The 24,303-nt window shown below is 40.7% G+C and overlaps 1 pseudogene; it reads left to right on the top strand.

Annotated features, from left to right (window-relative positions):
* Positions 1 to 8,847: 8,847 nt before the first annotated feature.
* Positions 8,848 to 10,365, top strand: LOC149177314 (plasma membrane ATPase 2-like; annotated as a pseudogene).
* The last annotated feature ends 13,938 nt before the right edge of the window (positions 10,366 to 24,303 follow it).

Raw genomic sequence — 24,303 nt, 5'->3', positions numbered from 1 at the left:
AATCAACCATGGCCAACCATGTTTATCTAAGGGTTTATAATATTTATCTTATGGTTTATATTATTCCCTTGGGTTTAATATTTTTACCTTGGGTTTATGATCCCTTGGGTTTTTAGTATTAATCCCTTTAGTTTATAATATCAATCATGGTCAACCATGGTCTAATGTCGCATTGTGACAAAGATTGTATCAATATGAAAATCAAATATGGCCAACCATGGTGCAACGTCACATCGTGACAAAGATTGTTTCGATATGAAAATCAATCATGATCAAGCATGGTCAACCATGGTCCAACAGTCCAATGTCCCATTATGACAAGGATTGTCTCAATATGAAAATAAATCATGGTCAACCATATTTATTTTAGGGTTTATAATATTTATCTTAGGGTTTATATACCTTGGGTTTATAATATAAATCCCTTGGGTTTATTAATCGAAGGTTTCATAGCCTTATGGTTTAATATTAATTATAAATTTAATATATTATTAATATTTAATATTAATATAAAATACTTATTAATTAATATTAATATAATTATAATTATAATGATATTTATAATTATAATAACTATATAATTATTATTATATATGTAATTATATAATTATAATTATAACTATACGATTATTATTATTATAATGTAATATAATTATTATAATTATAATATTATAATAATAATAGTTTTTCTAATCTATTATGATTATTGTTATATATTTATCAACATAAATTTTAATATAAATTTTAAATGGATGCGGTTAAGGCCGATCAACATATATCAATCACATTTATTAATGTGGTTGTGCTAGTTCTATTTGTACACAATGTTTTTAGTTACATTCTCTTATAAAGACATTTGAGAAAAACCCATTTCATACAACTGAAAACTACGTAATTTTGCCAATCATTTTAATTATGTTAAAATATATTAATATGTTTTGTCAAATTTAATAGAGATATTAAAAATAAAAATAAAAATACTTATTAATAAAAAAATTATATCAAGTTCAAAAATAAGATTTATGTACACTATTTTAATAATAAATTTAGATATGCCTAAAAAAATTAACTTGAGTAATATGATATATTTTTCGTTGTTGTAAGTTGTGGTATTTATGAAATAGTTATTCTACTTAGTAAACTAATGAAAATTTATATATACAAAATTACTGATTTAGAAAAATACTCGTTCTTATTAAATAATAATAATAATAATTTAGATATATGAAAAATTTAAAACTATTTAAATTCTCAATACATTAAATATTCTTCCTGCCAAATTAAATCATATCAAATTCCAAAAATAAAATATATAAATATTATTTTAATAGAAAAATTAGATACATAAAAAATAAGAATTATTTGAATAATTGATACATGAAAGATGTTAAGAATTATTTGATTAATTGATATATGAAAGATCATTTGATATCAAATTTAGAAAGACAAAGACGTGGGCATTATGACTAATTTAAAATTGTGAAAGTTAGGATTAATTTAAAAACAAATTATACTTTCAAATTTTTTTAATGTCAAATTTGAAAATATTTATATTAGAAAAATGAGATACATAAAAAATAAGAATTATTTGAATAATTGATACATGAAAGATGTTAAGAATTATTTGATTAATTGATATATGAAAGATCATTTGATATCAAATTTAGAAAGACAAAGACGTGGGCATTATGACTAATTTAAAATTGTGAAAGTTAGGATTAATTTAAAAACAAATTATACTTTGAAATTTTTTTAATGTCAAATTTGAAAATAATAAAGGATGATATCGAAAATATTTTTAAAATAAATAAATAAAAGATTTTTTGATATTAAATTTGAAAATAATAATGTTAATTGAGGTTATTGTTGGTATATGGATAGAACGGTTGTTATTGCTTTCATTCAAATTCAACTCCTTATAAGTGACATGATGATTAGAAATATTGTCGTAATGACTTTGTGTCTATGAATATTGTTGTATATTATTTATGATAAAGATGTGGGTGCTAAGATTAATCTAATAAAGCATAACAAAATTTAGACATGATAAAATTGTGGATGTTAAGATTAATTTAGACATTAAAATTTTTTAATGTCAAATTTGGAAATAATAAAAGATGATTGAAAAACTCATCTAAAAATAAATAAATGGAAGATTCTTTGATATTAAATTTGAAAATAATAAGGTTAATTGGGGTTATTTTGGGTGGTTGGGTAGAATGGTTGTTATCTCCTCCACCCAAGTTCAATTCCATGCGAGTAACATAATGATGAGAAATATTATTGCAATGGTTTTATGCATATTAATATTGTTATATTGGTCGAGCCCCAAGAGAAAATAATTTCCTTAAAAAATAATAAAAAATTATTTAAACTTGAAAAAAAAAAAAAAAAAAATTTAAAAATGCAACTATATAAAAATATTAATTTTTTGAGATGTCATTATATAAGAGCTTTTATTTTTCTTCTTTCTTGATTGTTGTTTTATTATTTGAATCAAACCTTTTTAGGAAATAAAAAATTAATTGAGTTTTTATTAAATAAAAAACAAATTTACATAGAATTTATGAATAGCAAAATAGACCCCGATTAGGGTACGAGCCAGTGGTTGGGAAATCGAATAGAAATTTAATGGAGGGTACCTCCGAGTACAGTACCACCTCCCACCGCATGCTTGAGGCGATGGGTGCAGTGGCCTTTTGCATGATGACATGCAAGGAAGGTAGGAAAGATGGCAACGAGAGTTGTGTTGGGAAGGCCTTAACAGGAGTAAAGGGAGACAGTTGGGTGTTGTTGTTCAGATCAATCGTGGACGGGAAGGCTGGTGCATCAGATAGACTCTTCGACGCCATCCATAACACCAAGCACATCGTCTACCTGCAGGTGTTAACAAGTATGTAATCCGGTATCTCTCAACCCTCGCAATGTTGACTTGTTTTGGTTTTCGCTTGAGGGAGAGGGGTAGTTTTACGTGTGAAATCTGTGGGATTGAGCAGCGTTGGAGGAATTGGGGGTGGAGGTTGGTGGCACTTTCCTGGTCTTGCATCTGTCTTTTGCATCCGCTTGGTATTGTATCCATTTCCCTCTGCTTTGAAATTCTCCTATCCCGCATGGGAACCTTGGGAATTCTAGGCAGAGGGCCGAGTAGGGCAGCTTGTAGGGGTCCTGCGGGTATAGGTAGAGAGACAGGCTTGGGGGGTAGAGTTTGCCAATCCACCCGCAGTCTAGGAGAAGGCCCCTGCTGTAGATGCATGTGTAGTTGTTGGGAGATAGGTAGGAACCTCAACAAAAGGGGAAAGGCTGAGAACTATGGGAGGGAAGTTTGGCAAGGGAACGAAGCTGGCTATAATAGGAAGATAGGCGATGGCGACATCACGGGGCTCAGGGATGAGGGGATGACTGGGTTGGGCTATTTGATTGCGTCCTGGGCAGAGGGGAAAGGGTATGCACATCGTGGGTTGCTGAACGAGGGCATGTGGCAGCCACTCACCAACTCGTAATTGGGGAGTGGAAGCTAACTTGCTTAAGGCCAAGAGGTGGTGGTTGTGGCGGAGGGGTACCACTGGGGATAGTAGTGGGTCGACCCCCTCCGGGAAATTGACCTACGACCATGAAGGCCCTGGCACTGCGATTGATGGGGAAGGGGAGGAACAAGGCAGGGCGACAAGTTGTAACACTACCACCTAGGAGCAAGACTATTGTTATATTTTGTTTAACTGTTTCCGGTTAACGAATTGTTGCAATGAATAGGATTGGGATAGTGCAACCATGGCTTGCCCTGCAAAAAGTTGTGGCCGTGGAAGATGGGCCCAAGCAACTAGAAGGGACACGGACCTGAGCACGTCTAAGGCTCGCAGAGGTAGGAAAATAGTGGAAAGACTTATCATTGAAGTGACATAGGCATACTGTGAGGGCACAAATGAAGGTATCTACAAAATTCTAGAGGAATGGGAAGATGAAGTTAAACAGGAAAGCGAGACGAACATGGAAATGGAGGACTGGAGGACCCTTGTCTCGGACCCTAGCAACATTAGAGGTAGGATCACTCAATTCAAACAGACCTTATACCTGTATTGGCTGATGAAAAGCCTGTTGGGCAAGGCTATGGAGCAGATCTCGGTGGGCATGGTTGTCACTATTCAAGGCATGCTGAATTATAAACATGAATTTCAGAAGGTGCAGTTTCAATTGCACAAGAAGGATGTTAGACTTGGCAGAATTGAGAGGCACATCCCATGTCTCTTGGAACCAACCGAGCAAGCAGGATCGAACGCCAAAGACCCAACACCAGTGAAATCGGCTTCGGCTGAACATAATGACTAGATAATCTCTCTTGTTAGTTTTCTTTATATATGTGGATAATTTTTACATTTCCTGATGCAAGCATATGTATTGGAAGATATCTAGAGTCTGGACATGATTATGAGACTTATATAACTTGGGTAGAAAAGCTAAAACTCTTTTGTTACTAAATGACATACAATGCGGATAGGTGACCAACATACTTAATTTCCCATTGGTCAAATTGAAGCTACCTAGCCAATCTATATGGTGTAAATTTGTTGTATAAACTAATGAAAAAAAAAAGTCTACCAAACTTAATAAAAAAAATACATAAACAATAAAAAAAAACCGTATGATGAACATCTCAATAATAAAAATCTTGTGCATAATCTTGTGCATATAAAAAGGATAATATCATGAACATCCCAATAATAAAAATCTTGTCCATATAAAAAAATGAATGAGCCCAAAAATAAAACTACATAACATCCCAAAAGCTAAAATCCTATTCATGAGAGAACTAAGACCAAAAAACACTATTGATGTTGTGCCGAGAGAAAAACCAAGACCAAATATCAAAATAAATGGAGCTAAAACATTAAGATGTTTGGGATTTTCCGAGTGCTTTGGAGAGATTCCCCGTAGAAAAACTTTGAATCAAACTTATATGAGCTTTCACAGTTTTTCTTTAAATTTATTTTTATATAAAATTTTGATATAATTTGTTTTTATATTTAAATTTAATTTATATATTTTTATTTTATTATAAGTTTAATTTTAATTAATATATTTTTATTATAAATGTTTTAATGATACCAGTGATTTTAATTAACACATTTTTTGTTTTTAACATCTTTAATAAAGATTAAGTTTGATATGAAGTTTTTCATTTTCATATGGCTGTTTATTTTAAAGAAAAAGAAATTAAAAAAAAAAAATTAATGAAAATTTTAGTTTTAGATTTATTTTATTTTAGAAAATTTATATAACAAAATTATTTGGTATTTTTATATATATATATATATATATATATATATATTATTTGAAATTTCGTTTCTTTTATTAATTTATATTAGCACGTCAACTTATATTCTATATTATTTTGTAAAAGAATAATTTATATGGTATAATTTTTTAATTTCTCTAATATTTTTAGAATAATTATGTGTAGATTAATGGATTATAATTTATTAGTGCATAAAAAGGTAAAGAATGCACGTTAAAGAAAAGAAAGAAAGTATTAATAATAAAATTAAGTTTTGATATAGTAATTGATATGGTTGGATTAATTAATACCACTTATTAGTTCTTGTCTGGGACTCTTAGCGATCGATTGTGTGTTGACGGCGTATTAATTTCCTGTTTGACCAAAAATATTGTTGTGCATCACAACTTTAACCAAAGTTTTCATATTAGAAAATAATATAAAATTTATTATGTAATTTTTGATTAGACAACAAAGTTGAGGGTCTTATTGTGGGCTTTGCAGCTTTCAAGAAATTATGTTCGGGGTAAAAATAAGATATCCAAAGTTTTCAGAGATGAAAAGTTTTTGTTATCTAAAGTTTCCTCATATTGTCGAGCTGAACATTTTATCAAAAGCACAACTTAGTTTGTCCTAAATTTTTGGTACCTGTTCTCCGTGTCCTGCATGCAGTGTCCTGCATCTTGCAAGTGGCAGCTGTTTGCATATGCAGAGCCGTCCACGGTGGTCTACAAATGCCTTGTCCGGAGTCCGGAGTAATTTCAGAGCAGAGAGTGTCGAGCAGCTAATTCTTCGGAGTAAGTTCAAAGTAGAGAGTGTGGAGCAGCTAGTTTGAGGAGCAGAGGAGCAAAGAGCGTCGAGCGGAGCTTCACCTTTACAACTTGTAAGTTCCATTTTACAATCACTTAATATTACTTTCCACGATTACAGTAGTTCCACCATTACAGTAGTTGTTTTTGTTCATGCCATTTCTTTGGTTTGGCTTCGGCTCACAATACTACCCTTCCATTACAAACAGACAACCTCTTTGCCTATGAACAGAAGCTCAAATTCTTACGGCTTCGGTCCTATGCTCTGCAACTCTTTCAACATTTACTGCTTTCTTTCGACCTTCATGATTCTGCTGCCCTCTGATCGGTGTCATGGTGCACACAGGCTTATTTTCCGGCCGGGCTTTTGATTGGTGAGGTATTTTTGACGTACTATCCTTGAATTGTTAACCCTATCTGTTTTCACTGTGACGTCAATATGATGTTTAGGGTTTATGTTACAGGAATGGAAACTTGTGGCTGCTCCCATTCCAAAATGTGTACATGCATCTCGCTCGACTCTTCCTTTCTTTACATTGATCAAGTTCTGCACACAGTGAAAGGTATGTTCAAATTTCAACAATTTAATGATCTAGAATAAAAATAGAGCAAAAATATATATATATATAGTTTTTATTTCCTGTATACCTGCAAAAGATTGACACAGGATAAACTACTTTGTTATCGAAGAAGGTGTTACAGAGTACGCTGAGAAATGTTTCTTGTTTTACCTCGGATGCAGGTTAGCTGGGAAAGAGCAGATCATGAGCTTTGAGAAACTGTTGTGGTAGCCAATACCCATATTTTGTGCAAATTCTCTTTTAAGTCTAGCGTAATCCCACCATTTGATTAGCCCTGCCGTTTGTTGCCTGGCGCAGCAGAACCACACCTCATTTCCAAACACCTGTGTTGCCAATGATAGGAGTCTTTGCTGCTACTCGATCCAAGTAGGTGTCGATGGGCCCCTCTCGTCCTGTAGGTGCTGAGCAAGAGTTCCGTTGGGCATGTACTCATAGACGAGTATGGGCTCTCTATTCTCAAGACAGTAGCCCATCAGACACACCAAGTTTGGATGTTCCACAAATGACAGAAGCTTTATTTCATTCATCATTTGTTCGATTCCATGGGTGTCGATATGTTTGATCATTTTTATGGCCACGGGACGGTCGCCTTTGAGTTTCCCGGCATAGACCGTTCCAAACGCATCATTTCCCAATCTTTCTTCTTCGAAGAAGCCCTTTGTGGCCTTCTCCAGCTCCTTGTATGTGAAAATTGGGATTATGAAAGATCCACCGTTGGCGGAGAGGAGTTTCTTTCGGCTTCTCCTCCTTTCGTTTGCCAGAACCTTCTTCTTGAAGAAACAATATAGTAGGACTATCACCACCACCAATGTCGCCCTGCAATTAACCATAGCTCTGTGGAACGGTAAAAAAAATGAGACTTGCATGCAAGAGGCTAACAAATATAATTAAGATCGAAGCTCTGTAATGGATATTTTCCTTACCTCCAAGGTAATCAAGCTCAAAATCGAGAGACTCCAAGTAGTCACGTAGTCACGTGGCATCCTCCATGTCTTGCATGGTTGTTTTGGGGAAATGAATAGTAAGGCGCGTGGCCTTCATGTGGGGTCCACATTACTTTTGTCACTTACAATCTCTGCATGGCTTACAAGTGCCTCACCGTGAATCCAAGGGCGATTACCCCAGGCTTATGGAACGAAATTCAAGCCAAGAAGGCAGCATTAACATAAAACACTGCATTCCCTTAAATTAGTTGTGGTGCAGCTATAATGGTTAGTAAATGTAAACAACAATAAAATGTTACTATAAAAATGGTTAAATAGTAAATCAAGAAAGGGCTTATTATTACTACCTGGTAAAATATCTATGACCTTTAGAGCGGATCAAAAGACGAGAAAGCCTTATTATAAATTGAGTCATAATGCCATGAAGTATTGTATTTTTATGTGGTTGTTATTTCTTTATGGTGTGCAATCCCAAATGATACCAAGATCCTTGTCAACAGTGACGCTGATCTTCAAGTAGGCATTGCTGATTCAAGCCCACCAGGAACAGAACAAGCATCGACATGCAAAAGATTGACACGGGATAAACTACTTACTCTGTTAAAGAATCGAGTTATTCTATTCTTCAGATAGCTGGGATCTCCCAGTGAACCTCTTTGCCTCTAAAGCACGCCGCTCTCCACTTCACTATGAAACGAGACCCCTCGTGCACGTCTGAAACACGAAACTTACTCACCCACCAACAGCCCTAATTTCACATCACCGCCTAGCGGGATCAAGCGTTCGATGGAGAAAGCCAAGTTCTAGCTAGGTGTGGTCTGCTTCCTGGTCTATTGGTTGTCGTCTTTCATCTTCTAGTTGTCTGACCAACACCCAAGCAATCGTGGTTAAGCTTATACTCCTAATTTTGCATGGCCAAAATGCAGTCAGAGGAAATCTCTATGGATAAAATACAACCTGAGCACCTCTAGAAATCAAGAAAAAAACCAAATCAATATGCAAATGGTTTCGCAGTTGATTCTGTCATGCGAATTAAAGCCGAATGCCACGTACAAATGCGAGGTATGGGAATATGCAAATGGTTTGACAGTTTGATTCAATCATGGGAATTAGAGTCGATTACCACTTATAAATGCGAGCTCTTGAGGATGCCACCTGGTTTCTGGTCAGAACAACTTGTAAAAATTACATGGAAAATAGAAAATAGTGAATAGTGGTGCCAACACGTCAGAACTTCCGTGCAAATGTCATTTACATTTGCCTTTTTTAATTATATTATCCTGATGGCTGCAAGAGCATCCAAAACAGAGAATCAAGATGCCATTGATGCGGCAATTGTTGGGATGCTTGCCGATCCTAAGGAGGCAAGTATTTTTTTTATGTCATCATATTAAATTTTAGTTGATAAGCAGGTCTATGCTTATTTTACTGATTTGTATCTTTTGTTGTGGGTTTTAATATCCATGGATGTAAAAGGCGCGCGCAGGCATTCAAGAGGTCCATTTTCTTCCTTTTAATCCAACTGACAAGAGGACAACTCTCACTTATATTGACAATGAAGAGAAAATGCATCGAGTTAGTAAAGGTGCTCCAGAGCAGGTATTGTTCTTTGGATGTTTGACCTTCTTCATTAGGCTTGGTAATGGGTTGTATTGTTTAGAAAGTGCTTCAAAACTTATTTGTACACATTCTATTAAAACTGAAATGACCAAATACTTTCTGCTAGATTCTTAACCTCGCACATAATAAGCCAGAAATTGAGTGGCGAGTTGATATAGTTATTGACAAGTTTGTTGAACGAGGAATTTGCTCTCTTGCAGTTGCATATCAGGCTAATAATATGGCTTTTTTTGCTTTATCCGTGGGCTGAATATTCCCAGTAAGTTCTTCTTGTTGATTATGTATATCTTTATAGCTATCTCAAAATGTTTGCAGGAAGTTCCAGAGGGCAGGAAGGAAAGTCCAGGAGGGCCCTGGCATTTTATTGGATTGATTCCTCTTTTTGATCCCCCACGCCTTGACAGTGCTGAAACAATCAGAAGGGCTCTTAATCTTGGTGTAAATGTCAAAATTATCACAGGTATGGTGAGGTTATGGTGTCATCAGTTTCACTACTGTTTTTGTAATGCAGCGAGCTGACATTTAACTATTTACTTGCAAATGTTCATCAGGAGATCAATTAGCTATTGCCAAGGAGACAGGTCGCCGACTGGGCATGGGTACAAACATGTATCCATCATCCTCTTTACTAGGTCAGGACAAAGATGAATCAATTGCAGCTTTGCTAGTTGATGAACTGATAGAGAAGGCTGATGGTTTTGCTGGTGTTTTCCCTGGTGAGCAACAATTATCTTTTACTTCTGTGTTTTTTCTTGCGAGTCCCACTCAATTCTTTATATTTCCAACTCCCTTATCTCTTGGTTATGGAACTTTATGCTTCATGGTTTATATTATAACTATTATTTTGCAGGTGGAAATGTTTATCTCAGGTACTTTTATTTTTTCATTTACTTAATTAGTGTTTGATTCCATACCCTTCCTGATTTTGACTGGTCATTGCAGAGCATAAGTACGAGATTGTTAAATGATTGCAGGCTAGAAAGCACAAATGTGGAATGGCTGGCGATAGTGTTAATGATGCGCCTGCGCTAAAGAAGGCAGACATAGGAATTGTTGTTGCTGATGCAACTGATGCAGCAAGAAGTGCTTCTGACATAGTCCAGTCAAGAAATTGGCCCCATAGCTATTTTGTTACTATGTAATATTTGCATCCACTGTGAAATGATTTACGGCTGAGAGTACCTGCCTGCCTTGAGCGACTTGTATGAATTACTGGTTTTAAGGTTTAAAGATCGAGAATTTTTATTTGTGGTTGAGCATTATTGAAAGGGCTGAATTCGATCACTTTGTATCTCCAAACCCTGTTCCTAAATGATTTTGTGCATTTTTGTTTAGCATCTTCATTCAAATAAAGCTTCTTTAAGTTCATAATGGTTCTTGCCATACCTGGACACATGGATGCAAATGGTCGCTGCTCTGCAGGATGTAGGCCAGTCAAGAAACTGGCCCCATAGCTATTTTGTTACTATGTAATATTTGCATCCACTGTAAAATGATTTACGGCTAAGAGTACTTGCCTGCCTTGAGCGACTTATATGAATTACTAGTTTTAAGGTTTAAAGATCGATTTATATGAATTACTGGTTTTAAGATTTAAAGATATTTTTCAGTCTAGGCAATTAATTTTTCAGTCAAGATTGAACAAAATGTTTATTTGTGGTTGAGCATTATTGAAAGGGCTGAATTCGATCACTTTGTATCTCCAAACCCTGTTCCTAAATGATTATGTGCATTTCTATTTAGCATCTTCATTCAAATAAAGCTTCTTTAAGTTCATAATGGTTTCGTTTATGTTGTTTGAAAATGGCAGGAGCCCCCCCACCTCCAACATAGGCGAAAAAAGCATACATATAACCCTTTTAATCTTGCTTGGTATCACGTTCATTGAATGCCCAAGCGTTAGGAAGCAAAGTGAAGTAATAAAAGGATTGAATGACAGTCCATTTATTCCTTGACCTCTACCTCCCATCCTCTCCAAACTTGGGACAATTTCCGCCAGGTCAACTTTTCCAAGTTCTGCAATTCAATCCAGCTCCTACTTGATGCAATCCATTTGCTGTTAGCTAACTTGCAATGTGCCTACAGACCCCGACAGGGACTACCGCCATGACAGTGGCTCCTTGTTTTAACAAATTTTGAAATTCAAGAGACTAAATTGAGACTACCAATTCATAAATAAACAATCATTAATTTTACTTAGGTGTTATTTTTGTTGAATGTAGTGAAATAAGAAAGAACCCAAATATACCAATGTGTGCCTAAAACAAAAAGTAAAAAAGTGTTTCAAATAAGAAATAACATAAAGAGAGCAACAACATATGTGATCACGCTCAATTGCTTCCACAAAGCCTATGAATTTGCTTCAAACATTGGAAATAGGACAAATCGACATATGTGATTAAGTTAAATTTCTTCTATCAAACATTCGACCTCTCTAAAGCATAAGTAATGAATATTTTGGTAAACTACTCCACCATTTGAAGAAGAAGGTGGGGTGCCTAGATTGTATCCCTAAATGAGGGAAGTGCCAGGTTTTTCTAATTGTTTTAGTGGTGAAGATATTGCTTTATGTGGGCATGGGCTCTAAGCACATGCCATAATTAGTAATTTCTAGTACATGACTATCCTTTCTTTTTAGGTGGTTAATGACACATATTTACCTTTAATTGCCAAGGTGGTTTTAATATGTTCCACATCACTCCTTAAAAATGGGAAAATGGGAGCATAGAGATTGTAACACCCCTCCCTTGTGTGTTAGACTATTGTAAACCTAAGCTAGGAAAAGCTAGGAATGATGTGTAATATGAAAAGCAATTGCATTATTAAATAATTTAATAAATAAATCACTTGGAAAAGTGAGACACCAAGAGATGAGATTCTTGCCAAATCCCATTGAGGAATGGGATAGGATAAATCTTTCATGATAAAGCTTCTAGATGTGATTCTAGATAAGCTTGGATGGATTGGAGATAAATATCCATTGGATGGGTTAGAGATAAATAACCATCAAGAAAACCATAAAATATTTGCGGGAGATAAAGGCAAGCTTTTATGAGGAAAAGACTCGCGGGAGATAAAGGCGAGCTTTTCCGAAAAATAGCTAGGCAAATGGAAAAATCTATAAAAGCATAACACCGCTAATGGAAACTATATCATGAAAGATGGTATTAAATATCCATTGCATAGATCAATTGGAAGTAGTTGATCCACGGCAAGAACCTCGGCTTGGGGGGAATCAAAGGTGATTCATGGTTGGGTGGTGGTGCTCTGCTCTCCAAGTGATGTTTTAGTTGGTTTCATATGCATGGAATGTTCTGTATGTTGGTTTCTTTCCCTCTCCGTTATAATATCAGTTTGTCTATGAGAAGAATTGCTTAAGTTTCCTTGCCATGAAAATGACTAGAGGAATTGCTTGAAATGCTTATGTGTAGATTTAAATGCATGGTATATGTTATATGTTAATCCTTACTTTTAGGTTGTAAATCATTCAGCTTAGAGTAGAGTTATCTTTCTTATGGGTATGACGGATTTTCTTATGCATGTCACATTCCAGTGTGAAGTTAACTGTAGAAGCATATTAAGTGGGTGACAATTCTAGTACCCATTCATGGTAGCATTTGTATGTGCCAATTATGCATAAATAGAATACCCATGTTAATGTTTTCTTATGAAATGATTGCATCTATCGTGGGCTTGATGTGCATGTCAGTATTCCTTTGACCATGCTTAAGGAGTTGGAAAATGATAACTATAGTGTGTTGATGTTAATGATTTCCATAATGTCTCCTTGAAGTCATTATTCTGAAATGGTCATATAATAGTGTTAAGATAGTTGTTGAATCTAACATCAAGTGGTAACTCTGGTGCATGTGGGACACTTAGGGGATCATGCTTCTAATTGCACAAGTAGAGGAATTGCTTCCAATAAGGGTAGTTTAGTTAGTGAGTTATGCATGTTGAACCAAGGGTTAGTCAGAACACCTTGATTATGCTTAATTATAAAAATGATGCATAGGCAATGTTGGCCATAGTAAACGTAAGATAATACTCCATTAATGCTGGTGTGGATTAACCATAAGATTCTATAGGTTGAATGCCATGATTAGTCCTTCACACTTAATGATGGTTCTGATATATAAGTTGTTTATATGAATCTAAGGGTTCCCATTATGGATATGATAAAGCATAAAAGAAGGATGCGATATTATGAGATTGTATAAACTGTTAAGAAATGAGTATAGTAACAGGAATAATACTTGTTCCTGCCACGATAAAGATATTACGTAAGACAATGGTCAAATCTTAGCTGTAAACAAAGAAAAATTTACAAAATTGGGAGCCTAATAAGCTGTTTCTCTAGGTAGGCTCAGGAGGTATGTTACAAATGGTATCAAAGCATAGGTTCAAACACTGAGGCCTATGGACCAATCCACCTCTGTCCTAAACTCCATATCATGTAAATATTAAAGTGATCCTCACAACAAAGGGATAATTCTAAGCTAAGAGTAACAACAGTGATATTTATTAGTGAGAGCTCTTAAATTTGAGTGTGAAGCTACCAGATAACTAATTACATAACGGGAAATAAAATAACCCAACATCCATAAAGGGGAGTGGAATCTGGAAACTTAGAACCTATGAGTATCACATTGACTTCTTAAAGGAAGTTAGATTTCCTTAAGGATGGATTACAATATTAATATGGTTATTGAGGGGTCAATAACATATATATGTTAATTCACTATATCGCATGATATCATTTCATTAAAATTAATGAGGTTTTTAGGTATACAATCCTTATAAAATAAGGGTTTTAATTGATTAAATTGTGGCATATACATTAAAATGCGGAGATAAAAACCAAGTAGCGAAAGCTTCAATATTGCTGACAATATAAAAGGGTAAATTAAGAACTAATGAAGTTTGCCCTTCATCCTATCTAAGTTATCTAAGTTACACAGTGTCGCGAATCAAATCGTAAGTGCATTACGGGTAAAGTTACAAAACGTGGTTATATGAGTTTCTTGTTACTACATGTTCTCATGCTCATAAAAATTAATGCCAAAAGCTGCTTGAATTGTTCGCACACGAAACTGATATTAATAATGGTGTGTAGTGAATTGTGCATGATAAGGATGAATTGAATATTGAAATGTTTTGATTTAGGGAATGTGGAAGCACTAACATTAGTATATGATCCATATAAACTATTATGATAATATTAAATCACATAAAAGCGGCCTCATCCATAATGCTGAAATGCCGAGGTAAAATCCGTGTGTGCTTAGTAAAGTATGCAAGGCGGTTGTATAATTATTATGTGCATATCTGTAATGAGTCAACACATCACATTTTGAAATAATTGCACCAGCAACGAAAGGTGCAGCGGAAACCTAATCCGCTCTGTCATAAGACATAAACACATGAGCATATGTGTTAGTTAAGGTAAGATTGTACACAACAGAAGCTTACTAATGCGAATCTGCCTTTGAAATTAACCATCGTTGGTTAGTGGGTTGCTTTGCATCACAAGAAGGCATGGCACAACTAGTGATCACATGAACTACCTTCGAAAGACCATGTTTCGGTCGATAACCTTGCTAATAAGAAGTAGAAATAGAACCTTGGGGGTTGTTGTGAGGGTTTACGAAGAGGAAAACCACCCAAGGACCTCGCAAGTGCAGGGTTTAACACCAGGTTCCGTAGGGCTTAACTGCAACAGGGTTCAACAGCAGGTGCATTCGGGTTTTAAAAAAAGGAATGAATACCTTATACAGAGACCACTCCTAACATTAATCAACAACATCAAACGAGATTAGTTTTCTCAGTTTTGTTCAAAGCATCAGTCCCAAATTCTAGATGCTAATCATTGTTGGCAAAGGATTTAAGTTTCACACAGGGAATGCTAAGATAAAACTTGTGATGAAGGAATTAACTTTTTGCCCTGAAAAAATACAACAAATGATGTTGAAGGATTCAGAATCGTCGACAAATTCTAGTATTTTCCACCCGGAGAAACCTCATCCCTCACCATCTCATCGCTCGCCTTGGAGGTTCGATTGTCAAACCAGACCGAGTGTGTAAGGCCCTCATGACTCGGGCAGGCACGCGACGGGCGGGCGCCCCTTCACACGACGGGCGGACACCTATTTGCACGGCAGATGAGCAGTGGGCACGACTCGGGTAGGCGCGCACGATGGGCGGGCGACCCTTGCACGATGGGCGGGCGCCCGTGCACGACGAGCGGGTGCGGTCACCCGACGAGCAAGCGCGGTTATACAGCGGGCAGGCGACCCTTGCACGATGGGCGGGCGCCCGTACACGACGAGCGGGTGCGGTCACCTGGTGAACGAATGCGGTTACACAGCGAGCGGGCAGCAAGCGGGCGACCCTTGCACGATGGGCGGGCGCCCCGTGCACGACGAGCCGGCGACGAGCGGGCGCGGGTCTGCGACGAGCCGACGGACAGCGGGCGCGGGTCTGCGACACGACGGCGGGCAGCGGGCGACGAACCGGTGGACAGCAGGCGCGGTGCGACGAATCGCCGAGCTGGGTGCGACGAAAGGCTGTGGCAATGCGACATAAGCGAACAGCTTTAAAAATAAAACTAAGTGTGGAACCCGATTTATATGGGGTGTAAACCATGACTAAGCCGACTTGTTTTATGAGCATTTGGGGTGTTGAACATGGAGTTATGGGGTCGGCCTAGGGGCTGGACACCCCCTCCAAACAGCACGAAGAATGGGTATAAATACAAGGGAGTTTAGGCTCATTTGGCATCAACGAAGATCACAACTTTGCACTTCTCTCTACATCGAGCAAGGGGTAAAAGGAAGGCGCAGAAGTGCGCATATCTCATGCGCTAAAGGGTAAAGTGCGCAGTTTTACCGGGAGCTGATTGTAGGACGACGGTACACGGTGTTAAGGCAGTTTTGTGCAGAACTGAGAGGAGGAGTTCTTGGTGTCTCGGGTGAGCACCCTCCTACCGTAAGAGGTTGGCACATGGTTGTAAAAGGCTGTCTTGCCTTGTTGTAAATATTTCTAAGTGTTGACTTGGATTTTGCCAAGTACACTTGTATGATGTATTATTGAAGATTATCATAATATATTGTTATCGGGCATACTTGTTCGGGAGTTGCCCCTCCCTTTATACTTGTGTGCAATTGTTATTGTCTTGGTTAATTGCATATTGGATAATGAATGAGTATGGGCTTCATTAAGTATAAAGGTTAATGCATTTTACTTTGTTGAGAAACACAAACTAAGTATGCTAATGTGGAAAGGCGTAGTTCATGTGTACAAGTATTGTTAAAAAGAAAGTGCACGGTGGTGCCGCACCTCGCCGGACACGGTTGGAAGACTACCGTAGGCCTGGGGGCGTGACAGGTGGTATCAGAGCTCGGTCTAGAGCTGGTGAGCAGGGTTGCTCACACACTTGGAATTTGGCAGTTGACAAGGTTCTTGCAGGTGAAGGAAACCGTTGGAAACTGTTGAATCGTTGAAACTAGATTGCAGAAAAGTAAGAAGTTGTTAGAAATGGCAGCTGATTCTCAGGCTGGGTCTAGTCACGCAAAGGACACAATGAAGGATACTACTCTTGGGTTCATTGAAAAGGTGATTGAAAAGATGGAGGCTTTGGAGACTTCTTGGGATAAGAAGATGGACTCACTTGCTAGTGAGCGGGAGGCCAACTTGAATACCAAGGAAGAGCTTGAAGAACTCCGAGTACAACATAATGAACTCCGAGCACAATATGAGTATACTGATCTCATGTGTACAGAACTTGAAGTAAGGGTCAAGGAGGTCGAAGAAGCAAGGGATCAGGGTCTTGCAGAGATCGTGAACTTGAAAGGAACTCTTGACAAGGTAAACAAATCTCTTGATGAAGCCAAGGATGAGATTGAGGTATTGAAGAAGGCCGTAAGGCATAACTCAGTTGGAGGAGTGCCTCATGTAAAGGTCAAAGAACCGGAATCTTATGATGGTACAAGGAGTGCAAAAACTCTTGGCAACTTTCTATGGGACATGGAACAGTACTTGGAACGATTGAGTCTACCTGATGGTGAGACACAAGTCAAGGTGGCTGCTCAGTTCTTGACAAAGGATGCTAAGATGTGGTGGCGAAGGAGGGTGGATCAAATTGTCAATGGCAATGCTGATGACATCACTTCGTGGGATGACATGAAGAAGGCTTTGCAGATCCATTTCAGTCCTCAGGATGAAACATGGGAAGCAAGGACGAAGATCAAGTTCATCAAACAAACCGGAAGCCTACAAGCATACCAGCGAGAGTTTTCGAGTGCAGCTCTGGAACTTCCCGACATGGCGGAAAGGGACAAGGTGTTCAACTTCATTATTGGGTTGAAGCCTTGGGCACGCAATGAGGTGAAGAGGCAGAAGATTAGAACACTTGAAGAGGCTTTTGCTGCAGTTGACAGGTTGGTGGACCACTACGATGAGACTTCTAATGAGAAAAAGAAGTCTGACAAGCCAAAAGAAAAGAAGAAGGAGGATGCTTCGAAATCAGATGATAGCCCGAAAGCAAAGAAGCCTTTGAAATGTTGGATATGTGCAGGACCACATGTGGTGAAGAATTGTCCCTCTAAACCGAAGGTGGCCGCTGCTGCACAATCTTATGAGGATGATAATGCTTCTGTGGGAATGATGCAGATACTTGGTGCCTCTGCTACTACGGAAGTGACTTCTAGAAGAGATTCGGAAAGAAACAGATTGGAATATGTTCAGATGAAGGTTGGAGGTGCTGATGTACTCACTATGGTCGATAGTGGGGCTTCACATAACTTCATGAGTGAAGATACTACGAGAAGGATTGGGCTGAAATTTGTACCGGTGAAGGCACAAATGAAGACAGTGAATTCTCCTCCTATGGGAATTCTTGGTATAGCTGAACAGGTGGACACTACACTTGGTGAATGGACCAGGAAGGTGGACTTCACTATAGTGCGGATTGATGACTATGAAGCTGTATTGGGGATGGAATTCATGAAACAATTTGAGGCTATGGTTGTACCACATTTGAGGAAACTCTTCATTTATGATGGGAGGGAAGATGTACCCATTGGTGTTCCAACCATTGGTGTGACAAAACCTGATCATAAATTAGGAGGAATGCAGATGGAGGATAAGGAAAAGGTGAGCAAGCGGTTGTCCACTGTTGAGGCAAAGCTTGTGGAGCAGTCATTGGTCGTCAGATCACTTTCAGATAGCATCTTGGACTTGTCAAGAAGGCTAGAGCTAGTGGAGGACGATGATGATGATGTTGATGAGGTATATGTGAGGCCGAATATCCAGAAGGAAGATCGGGAGGCATATCTACAAAGAATGGAGGTTGAAGATCCTGATAGATGGATTGAGTTGATTAGTGAGGGAGAGCCTTCAGGCTCTTCTCCCTCTACATCTTCTTAGATGACATAGAAGATGCGGCTCATTGTTAGCTGCTCATGGCAGTGAGCCCTCAAACATGTTGAGCATGTATGATTGATGATGCAGGGATGGCTTGGCATCAAGCATCATGACATGTTGCAGATGGATGGGATTTCCATGGACCTGAGCATGGATTATGGATTCTTGATGAGTCGAGGATGTGGTTGATGTTAGAGAAACAGTTGATGGAGACATGAGGATGTTCACTCTCATGGATTGAGCGTGATGGTTGGATTAGCTACCCAACTAGTTCAGACATGGGGTCGCGAAGTGTACAGAGATGTGTTGACATTATGCTGGAGTATCATGACATGAGTTCACATGATGATCGTTGAGATGACTACTACATGATGGAGATGAAGCTTTATATATGTTGCAGTGATGTTGCCTTATATGGGGAAGTCTACATCATGGTCGATATTGATCTTGGTGGAGAGCTACCAAGATGACATGTTGTCGAGGACGACAACGATTTCAGGTGGAGGAGGATGTAAGGCCCTCGTGACTCGGGCAGGACGCGACGGGCGGGCGCCCCTTCACACGACGGGCGGACACCTCTTTGCACGGCAGATGAGCAGTGGGCACGACCCGGGTAGGCGCGCACGACGGGCGGGCGACCCTTGCACGATGGGCGGGCGCCCGTGCACGACGAGCGGGTGCGGTCACCCGGCGAGCGGGCGCGGTTATACAGCGGGCGGGCGACCCTTGCACGATGGGCGGGCGCCCGTGCACGACGAGCGGGTGCGGTCACCCGGCGAGCGGGTGTGGTCACCCGGTGAACGGACGCGGTTACACAGCGAGCGGGCATCAAGCGGGCGACCCTTGCACGATGGGCGGGCGCCCCGTGCACGACGAGCCGGCGACGAGCGGGCGCGGGTCTGCGACGAGCCGATGGACAGCGGGCGCGGGTCTGCGACACGACGACGGGCAGCGGGCGACGAACCGGTGGACAGCGGGCGCAGTGCGACGAATAGCCGAGCTGGGTGTGACGAAAGGCTGTGGCAATGCGACATAAGCGAACAACTTTAAAAATAAAACTAAGTGTGGAACCCGATTTATATGGGGTGTAAACCATGACTAAGCCAACTTGTTTTATGAGCATTTGGGGTGTTGAACATGGAGTTATGGGGTCGGCCTAGGCGCTGGACACCCTCTCCAAACAACACGAAGAATGGGTATAAATACAAGGGAGTCTAGGCTCATTTGGCATCAACGAAGATCACAACTTCGCACTTCTCTCTACATCGAGCAAGGGGTAAAAGGAAGGCGCAGAAGTGCGCATATCTTATGCGCTAAAGGGTAAAGTGCGCAGTTTTACCGGGAGCTGATTGTAGGACGACGGTACACAGTGTTAAGGCAGTTTTGTGCAGAACTGAGAGGAGGAGTTCTTGGTGTCTCGGGTGAGCACCCTCCTACCGTAAGAGGTTGGCACATGGTTGTAAAAGGCTGTCTTGCCTTGTTGTAAATATTTCTAAGTGTTGACTTGGATTTTGCCAAGTACACTTGTATGATGTATTATTGAAGATTATCATAATATATTGTTATCAGGCAGACTTGTTTAGGAGTTGCCCCTCCCTTTATACTTGTGTGCAATTGTTATTGTCTTGGTTAATTGCATATTGGATAATGAATGAGTATGTGCTTCATTAAGTATAAAGGTTAATGCATTTTACTTGGTTGAGAAACACAAACTAAGTATGCTAATGTGGAAAGGCGTAGTCCATGTGTACAAGTATTGTTAAAAAGAAAGTGCACGGTGGTGCCGCACCTCGCCGGACACGGTTGGAAGACTACCGTAGGCCTGGGGGCGTGACAGAGTGGATGGAACATGGTTTCGTCGAATCAAGGAAAATCTAGTTAATTAAAGTAATTAACCAAATATACAATTAGAGGGAGAATGGTTGCGATGATCATGCTGCTTTATTCCTCCTACGCTGCTGGAGAAAATAGTGTTTTCTTCCTCCACGTTAATTAGAAGGTTCTCAAATAGCATGCACGCTGACTTGGGTGAATCCAGATCCCTGAATTATGGATAAAAGCAACTATGCATGCCAAATTGGAGGATGCAGAAAAAATCAATTGATTCTTTCCTTTTAGATGTTGATCGGGTGGCTATACTGTTTCCATAAGGGATCGAAGAAAAGCCAAACGGTACTGTATAGTTCCTGTTGTGCAAACATTGAATCGTGATCCTTATATCAATCAATAAATTGACTTTAGAAATGCTTTAAAAGCACGAGGATAGAGAAAACGCCCCTTTAAAGCACAAAAATTTCGTAATTGTCTTCCTTACCCTCTCCGATCGTGATTGATCACTATACTGTAGGTGGGTGTGGATAAGGATTTCCTCTATAACGTACATAGGGCCATACGTGTCACGCCCCCAATCTTTTTTTTTCTAATTGGGCGGAGCGCGGCACCACCGAGTGCCCACCCTTCACCGAATGTGCACTTATGGACTACGCCTTACCATCAACCACTTAACTTTATTTCTTAAAGTGCCTTTAACATAACATTAACAGTTATAACATTCAATTAACATTCATAACCGAGATCAATCACATAATAAAACATCACACAATAACACCAAGTAAATGGGAGGGGCAACTCCCGAAGAGTTCGCCCGACTATTTTATTATGAACCGAATTCAACTTTTACAAACAGTGCGCCGGCTTAGACACGGCCGCACCACACCAAGTAACAAGAGTACAATCGTGCGTTCGCCTTACGACCGCACTTTACCAATAACCAGAATTTACAACAGTGCGCCGGACTGCTCACGGCCGCACTTGTTACAATTGCCAAATATATGATTCGGGTGCCGAACCAACTCACGGCCACCCCTCAACAGAATTACAAAACCGGGCCGTCCGCCCTTATCTCGTGCGCCCTCGCCTATGGCGGAACGTGCCCAACTCGGGTCCCCGTCCCCCAACTCGGCCGCACCTTTACTCTCTCAACAGAATTGCAGAACCGGGCCTTCCGCCCTTATACCATACACCCTCGCCTCTGGCGGAACGTGCCCAACCCGGGTCCCCGTTCCCCAACTCGGCCACGTCTTTTGCCACACTACACAATACCTCCAGACCGCCGTGTAACCGAACTGCGCACGACTGGTTCGTGTACCTTGAGCCGCAGCCAACTCGGCCTGCGCCCACACTACACAGTCGTGCCAACTCGCCTTAACCCGTCCGTCAAGTACTGCGCACTGTTTCGCACTTCTACACTAGCAATCAGATGACACTTCGCACCTTCTCTTGCTGCGCAAGAGATATGCGCATAACCAACTGCTCTTCTCTGCGAATGTAGAAGACCAAGACTCCACTTGCTTGATTGATTTCTCCTTCGAATGAGCCACTCCTTTTATAGTCGCCTCATCCTCCATTCGAGGGGCGCTCACCTCATGAGCCGACCCCATAAACTTGTAACTCGAGCCCGTTCGTTTATTTTTGTGGGCGGGTCGGCCTTTGCCCAAGGCAAGGCCGACCACGCCATCTTATAAACTCGCGGCCCCTTATATTCTTTAACGTCATACTCCATGGTGAAACGCCGCCCTCATGACTTGTTCGCATTCCTCCATGTCCGCTTGTTCATTCCTTGTTCAGCTCGCCCCACGTCTCACTCATCCGTGTCTGCTCGCCCGCGTCTCAGCTCGTCCGTGTCTCGCTCGTCCGTGTATGCTCGCCCGGCTCGCCCACGTCTCGGCTCGTCCATGTCTGTTCGCCCAGCTCGCCCACGTCTCGGCTCGTCCGTGTCCGCTCGCCCATATCGCGTTCAGCTCGCCCGAGCTTCCACTGTTTCACCCGCCGGTCCGGGTAGCTTCGCCCGGGTGCAGTTCGCCCGCGGTCCACCTCGCCCGCCTTTGCCTGCTCCCGTTTCCGCCTGCCCAGACCTGCAACTTTATGCTGTGCACGGGTCGTGCGCCCGGGGCGCCCGCCCGTCGTGCACGGGTCGCCCTCGGGTCGCTCACCCGGTCGTCTGCCCGCACACCGTTTTGTCGTGTCTGCCTGCCCGCTGGGTGGGCGCGCCCTCGCCCAGCTCGTCGCCCGACCCACCCGCGGTTCTGTTCACCCGCCCGCCGGTCACCGTGCACGCTCGCCCGCCCGGCGCGCCCACGGGTCAAGTCACCAAAACGTCGTGCACGCCCTGCCCGATCCGCTAGGGCGTCACACTCTCCTCCACCCGAAGACGTTGTCGTCCCGACAACACATCAACCTTTGTCAAAGTTGCTATCTTTATGATGTAGGCTCCCTCATACAAGGTAATCATCAACTCGTATAGGTCTGCCTCCACCAAGTTTGCTCCATGTGCCTATGCACATAACCAAGTATCCATCTCATGGTCCCATGCCCAGATCTATGGGAACCCCCATTTTCTGCTGCACGTCCTTATACCTGTTCAATCTCCAAGTGAGGGCTCATTGCCTTGAACAGCCAACAATGAGCCCATCCTCCTTTTGTCTTCTAAGAAGATGTATGGGGAGAGCTTGAGGGCTCTCCTTCACTAATCAATTCGATCCATCTGTCAGGATCTTCAACCTCCATTCTCTGTAGGTATGCCTCCCGATCTTCCCTCTGGTTATTCGGCCTGACATACAGCTCCTCCTCATCATCATCGTCCTCCACTAACTCTAGTCTCCTCGATAAATCTGAGATACTATCTGAAAGTGCACGGATGATCACAGATTGTTCTTCAATCTTAGCCTCCATCACGGCAAACCTCTTGTCTATTTTTATTTTGTCCTCCATTTGCATACCTCCCAGCTTACGATCAGGCTTGGTTACCCCAATGGTTGGAACACCAATGGGCACATCCTCCCTTCCGTCGTAAATGAAGAGCTTTCTCAAATGGGGCACAACCATGGCTTCAAACTGCTTCATAAATTCCATCCCCAATACTGCCTCATAGTCATCGATCCTTACTATGGTGAAATCCACCTTCCCGGTCCATGCACCAAGTGTAGCATCCACCTTCTCGGCCGTACCAAGGATTGCCATCGGGGGAGAGTTTACCGTCTTCATTTGTGCCTTTGTAGGTACAAACTTCAGCCCAAGTCTCCTCGCAGTGTCTTCACTCATGAAATTGTGTGAAGCCCCACTATCAACCATAGTGAGTATATCCGCTCCACCTATCTTCATCTGGACATATTCCAACCTGTTCCGCTCTGGATCTCTCCTAGAAGCCACTTCTGTAGAGGCAGCTGCACCCAATATCTGCATCATTCCTACAGAAGCGTTGTCATCCTCCTCAACAGGCTGTGCCACCGTAGCTATCTTTGGTTTAGATGGGCAATTCTTTACCATGTGTGGCCCTCCACATAGCCAACACTTCAAAGGTTTTTTGAACTTTGCTCCATCTTCTGATTTCGGAGATTCTTCCTTCTTCTTTTCCTTTGGTTTGTCAAACTTCTTTTTCTCGCTAGAAGTTTCATCATAATGGTCCACCAGCTTGTCAACTGCAGCAAAGGCTTCTTCAAGTGTTCTAATCTTCTGTCTCTTCACCTCATTGCGGGCCCAAGGCTTCAACCCAATAATAAAGTTAAACACCTTGTCCTTCTCTGCCATATCGGGAAGTTCTAGAGCTGCACTTGAAAACTCTCGCTGATATGCTTGCAAGCTTCCGGTTTGTTTGATAA

The sequence above is a fragment of the Pinus tabuliformis genome, chromosome 4_1 (genome assembly GCF_031772625.1).
Source record: "Pinus tabuliformis cultivar Carrire ecotype Pingquan chromosome 4_1, CPIR1, whole genome shotgun sequence".
NCBI lineage: Eukaryota > Viridiplantae > Streptophyta > Pinopsida > Pinales > Pinaceae > Pinus > Pinus tabuliformis.
This window is presented reverse-complemented; position numbering and strand designations above follow the sequence as displayed.